We start from the raw sequence: 6131 nt of genomic DNA on the forward strand, positions 1-6131 counted from the left end.
AATCCGACCCCCGACAAAAGTTGATTTGTCCAAAAACAGGCATTTAGACCCTATGTTTTTCTGCCCAAGAACAGTTCCTTCATTGCAAACCCAGCATTATTTAATCTTCTCTATTTTCTGCCTTCCCCTTCTTCTCCTCGTACGATATATTACAGCCTATCTTAATGATGTCTACCATCCGATATCTTTTTCTGCGCCGAACTCTTCTCCCGTTCACCATTCCTTCCAGTGCATCCTTCAGTAGGCAGTTTCTTCTTAGCCAGTGACCCAACCAATTGATTAATTCTTTACTAATGGAACTAAAGTTTTTGATTATCTTTCCATCTCTATTCTTTTGCTTGTTCCAAGATATCTTCTACCACCCTTTTTTTTATCATAGGTTGTATGTAGTATTCGGCTGTGCTTATAGTCTGGGTCAGCTTACTTCATACCCTAAGGGTGAAACCTAACCATTTATCCCCCATTACTACATGTGCTAGTGGATTGTGGTGATTTTATAGTTTGCAGGTTGAATTTTCTTTTGCCAACTTCGTTTCGAGTTTCGATACTGACAAATACTACAAATGGTAGTGATTTTGTAACTAGTATGTTGGCAGCTGAGACAAATATCGACAATATTTATCGGTACTGGAGTTCCATGAAATTAAAATTGTACTAGATTTCTGAGCCGGTTACTGGAAGCTAGTGAAATTTGAATATACTAATAATTAATTAATATCAGTATTAATATTAATAGAATACATAATATTTATTTTATATGTTGCGTTGTGGTTATAATTCAAGACTATAATCAGGTAAGTTTTCGGAGTTAGTACTAATAATTTCATGAGGTCAAACAAAATACATTTTTAGGTTAGGTCTCGTGAATCAATTGTTTAGTCAAACCAATGAATTTCGTAATGCCAGACAAAATACTTGACATGTTGATCCCTTTCCCGTATAGTTTGCCTATGAAAATATGTTACAAATTATTGAATTATTTAGAAAACCTTCCAACATAAAGTACGGTAAGTAAATAAGTCATTTAATATGTAGGATCGTGTGATATCTGGTAACAGTAGGCAACACTGACAAGACGGCAATATTTGCTATTTAGGAACTGTTCTTACGTGACCCTCACTATGCCATAAAGTGCCATCCAACACTTTACTCTTACCTGGGGTGTTTCCATGGACACATACAGGCACTGTTGCTATATATTTTAGTTACGAATTCAGTCATGTCTATAAAATACAACCGGTGTAGCTCAGTCGGCTAAGGCGCTTGCCTGTCGATCCTTAGTTGCGCTCGGGCCCGGGTTCGATTCTCGCTTGGACTGATTGCGATTACCGGGTTTGGTTTTCCCCGAAGTTTTCCCCAACCGTAAAGCAAATGTCAGGTAATAGCTATCATCTCTCTATCAGCAATCCCATCGGCGATAAATAACCTAGCAGCTGACACAGCATTGTTAAATAACAAATTAAAAATGTCTATGAAATAGGCTGATCGACAGTGAAACAACAGCGGAGGTCGACTTCTTTGGGGGGGGGGACAGGACAATTTTGTCGTAGGCAATTTTCATAACAAGTCTTATCATAACTATGATGGAGAATTAGAGAAAATCTGAATTATGGAAAACAAAATTGGTACATGTATTAGAGTATAAACATGTTTTGAAACATTATTTTAAATGGTGGACGCTAATTTTTATAAATTTGATTGTATAATCGGTAATGAATTAGAAAATGTCGAATTCTGATCAATAGGAAGTAGGGCGCAAAGTGTCGGCTATGTATTCCTATATTCTTGCCGTTATATTCCATTTAACTTTTTGTTTTGAAGAAATGCGTGATATTGGAATTAATGCAGATCTCTTTTACCAAATTGCTTTATATTGACTATTACACTCTTACTACGTCATACTACTTTCGACCAATAAAACGGTACGAAAGGACGTATTTCAACCAATCATGGCTGCTTATCGCACAATTTTATCGCGTCCCTAGCATTTGTTTCTTTGTTTGCCAACATTTGAAACTGCGCTGGTCTGGACGTTATATATATATATATATATATATATATATAATTACAAACCACTCCAGTCGATGCACAGCAGTTTCAAATATGACTCGCATTGGCATTCAAGAACAAGAATTAATAAAAATCTCTGCTCATGCCTATGCATCTTCTGAAATCCGATTTACAAATAAATGAAGAGCACCATTCGGAAATCCTGAATAAGTTGAATACACCATGTAGGCCTAAATCAACGAGTTCCACTTCTATTACGCACACGTCCAATATAACATCAATTGAACTACCAACCACATTCAAATTTGAAAATTGTACATTCTATAATTATTCCTTTTAAAATTATTCATGTTTATTTTTTATGTCATCGTCGTTAATTAAAACTTTTCTAACAGTTGTGTATATTAGTTAGGTTATGTTATAGCTTCTGCTATATGATATTATGGATAGTCAGGTATCAGAAATTGTTTAATATTAAGATTTATTGAAAATCATCTGTCAAGTGACGTTGATTACTGGGATTCGGATAATTGAAGTGGAATGTTGCATTTTAATAAAAATGAAATTGAATCAACAAAGCCTTCTTGACTAGTAACATTGCCATCGTGTATAATAGATCGAGAACTTCTCGACGAGAAGGCATTGCTCACTACTGCCATCTAGCATGCATCTAGCGTAATATTTGTAATGTTGAGATGGTACAATAATATATTTGAAGACAGTTGTATTTTCGTAAGTCAATTAATATTTTATTGTATTGGAGTACTTCGTTACTTCTAATCTTTATATACTTTCTTCTAATCGTGTAATAGTCAATTAAATCCCACTCGAGTTTTTATTTTCTCTAGATAAATCAAAACGTCTAGTGAGATTACTGTTGATAATACTTCGATTGAAAAATAATAAACCAAAACCTTGTACTATTGTAGGCTATAAATTATATTATTTATGCCGAAAAGTAAGTAGAAAAAGTAAGTAGGATTTACCAGCCGAGAACTCGTTTGCGCCAGAACGAAGCGAGGACTACCAATATTGAGTCCGAGGATGGTAATCTCTACTCACCTCCCGAATTGCATACAAGATTTTGTCCACTCACTGATTTTAATGTAGTTATTTATGCTACATTATTTTAATTTTACATTCATTTATTTCAGTTAATGGGTGGACTTGTTGATTGACAGTCTATTCTTTGTTGCCATGGGACAATAGTTGTTTATTTATATGAAATAGGTATGCAGACATTTTGATTTATTTTAATGCCGGTAAGAAAGAGATGCATGACAGCACAGAAGAGGCTACGAGTGCAGCTTGTTAATTTCTACTTCCACAAAAGTCGAAGAAAAGATATGAGAATGCTTATAAGTGCTTCAAAGTGTGGTGTTCTAAAAAGGGTGCCAACATTTGTGAAAATTCGTTGTTGGCATATTTCCTAGACAAGTCTAATTCCCCCGCAAGTTTATGGTGTGAGTATTCCATGTTAAGAGCTATGTTGGTGATAGTGGATAGCCTATACAATTAAAATAATATACCGTAGGAGGAGGTGAAAGTTCTAGTCCTAATGAGGCAGTAGTCGCTAAGATGATCGTAGTTGAAACTGCAGAAAACCTCGATATAAAGAAAGAAATACAATTAAATCCTGAATTGGATCGGGATATTGTAAATAGTACGAGCTCCTGCAATAATTGCATTATCACTGTCAATTTTAAGTGATTTGTATAAGATAAAATCTGAAGAAATATCAAATTTAATGGACATATTGTCTTTTCATTAAATGCTCCATTTTAATTAGTTATTTATTTATGTGGGCGTAACGTCAAACATGTGCTTATTTTTGTCCAACCTTCATTTGTTTTATTCCTTTCGTATTTTGTTTTCATTATTGGATGAAAATACAATATTAATGCAGCAGACTTATTGCTTAATTATACAATTAGATAATGCATTATGAATTATGTTTCTTTGGATAGAATAGTTCCTGAATTGCATCGAAATATTGTAAATGATTTCAGCTCTGCAATAACTTCAGTCCGCCATCGTAGGGAGGTAAGTTAACTTGCTTCACTTGGGAGACAAGTTCTGCTTACATCACCAACACAGAACACACATAATGGCATATTTACCATAGCAACAGTGGAAAAAATTGAGTAATTTGAAACTAAACAAACACATTGATGAACACATGAAACACGAAATAGCACGCTGAGCGCTGACTTGGACAATGTTGAGACTGATTCTGAATTCGCTGCTGTGATGTTTTGAACCAGACGAGAAGAGCATGCGTTTAGTGTGGTTGTCGCAGTGGTTCGAATTTTGTTATTTTGGTATTGCACCGGTGGTAAAGGGACTTTGAAGCTGTTTCATCTCATTAAAATAAAATTATAGTCTTGAAATTTTGGCCAGAAAGAGGGGTTTCGCCCAGCCTGCCACGCTCTTGGGTAAGGGCGAGTTAGAAAACACCACTGGAGGGTGAAAACTAGACTACGTTTCTGGAATCTGTTAAGTAAGTCGATGCAATTGAGTGGAGTCGATGACAAGCGAATGGGGGTAGCCTATCAGTGCGGCAGTGTATTGCGGGCTGCATCGGCTCACAGCCGCTAAGGTTAAGATGCGCGTGGAAGAAAGTGGTAGGTAGGGTGGCATTTTAGACACTCGTCTTCAAGCAATGCTTTCTCTCACAGCGGTCATTGGGCTAGCTCCCTCCACTCACTACTTGGATGATCGTCAACCTCTGCTAAGGCACGTGGACCCGAGGCAAGCAGCCAGCTGGTCAGTCTGGGCGGTTGAAGGGCTGTACAGCCACGGAAATACACAGAGAAAGCATAGCCTATTAGTTGTTTTAACGACTCTGTACCAACTAGCTACACAGTTTATTATTGTTGTTGTTTAATATGATAGCGGAATGGAATTGAACGAGATGAGACTGAGAATTTGATTACCCAACATTCGTCTTACAGGTCTCTTTGGAAAAAACACTCAGAAACATGTAATCAGGTATTTGGCCCAAGTGAGAAACGAACCCAAGACCGAGAGTAACCCCGGATCACTAGTCAAACTGACTACGGAGTGAGTTATGCCGGTGGCGTGCAGAAAGGGGCATCTGCGGAAATACGGGATGAGTGACGTCACACAAAATTCAATGGAACGCCATTCTGATTTCCTATCCATGGAAGCAACCCTTCAACTGTTACAATATATAAAGATTTCTATGAACCCATTTTGTAACAATGTCTGTTTTCCCTTCAGATTCTTTTTTGAGATTACACAGATTCTGTAATATGTCTACTGTAGTTTGAAGCAGAATTCTGAAGTACTTCATCCTGCAGGCCAGCGTAGAGGTAATTAAGTATGGACACTTCGCGTCGGTACCTTTGATGTAGCCGGACTGATTTCAATGACATTCAAGCCAGCTAGAGCGTGAGGTTCTGCTTTCTCCCTAGAGTTGGCGCTGACATCACACCAGCTAGCAGTCGACACAGCGGAAATATAACACATACAATTAATACATCTAGGTACATTATGTACTCAAATAAAATAAATTGGATCCATAAAATAATAAATCCGTCATTAACTGTAATGTCTAGACTCTAGAGTTCCTTTATAATGAGAGTTGAGACGTTGACCCCAACAACAATTAAAATATGTACTGATTTGATAGCACTGAAAATGGAAAAGCAAAACTCCTATGAGAAGTAAAACCATAGGCCTATACCTATATTATATTATATACAAATATTAAACGAATTTGATAATTAATTTTATAATATCTTATATTATTTTATAATATAATTTATTATATCTGAAATATAAAAAAATATTATTACAACTAGTTTTCACTGAGAAATAAGGAAAAGCTGTTAACTTAAATTTATTTGAAGCAAAGCGTTACTAGATTATGAACTAGGGTAGGCGATGTTTCGATCCTGTGTCTCAACTCTATACTCAATTATTATCTTAGCGTATGCTCGATTACACTAACCTCTAGCGCTTGAAAGTGGAACTAAACGCCGGCGCACAGAGAAACAAAAGACAGGAAAGTTCGCTCAGTGTCCATTCTTCATAATCCCTATTCGCTGTGTAGGCCTTCAACATCTTCAAGCTTTGCGAATTACAGCTTCCATCTT

General features: G+C 36.4%; 1 protein-coding gene across 1 annotated transcript in view; it reads left to right on the forward strand.

Annotated features, from left to right (window-relative positions):
* The window catches only part of LOC138712269 (reticulocyte-binding protein homolog 2a-like), a 288362-nt gene that overhangs the window by 116634 nt on the left and 165597 nt on the right, over positions 1-6131 (forward strand). The window lies entirely within an intron of this gene.

Source organism: Periplaneta americana, chromosome 2 (genome assembly GCF_040183065.1).
Source record: "Periplaneta americana isolate PAMFEO1 chromosome 2, P.americana_PAMFEO1_priV1, whole genome shotgun sequence".
Taxonomy (NCBI): domain Eukaryota; kingdom Metazoa; phylum Arthropoda; class Insecta; order Blattodea; family Blattidae; genus Periplaneta; species Periplaneta americana.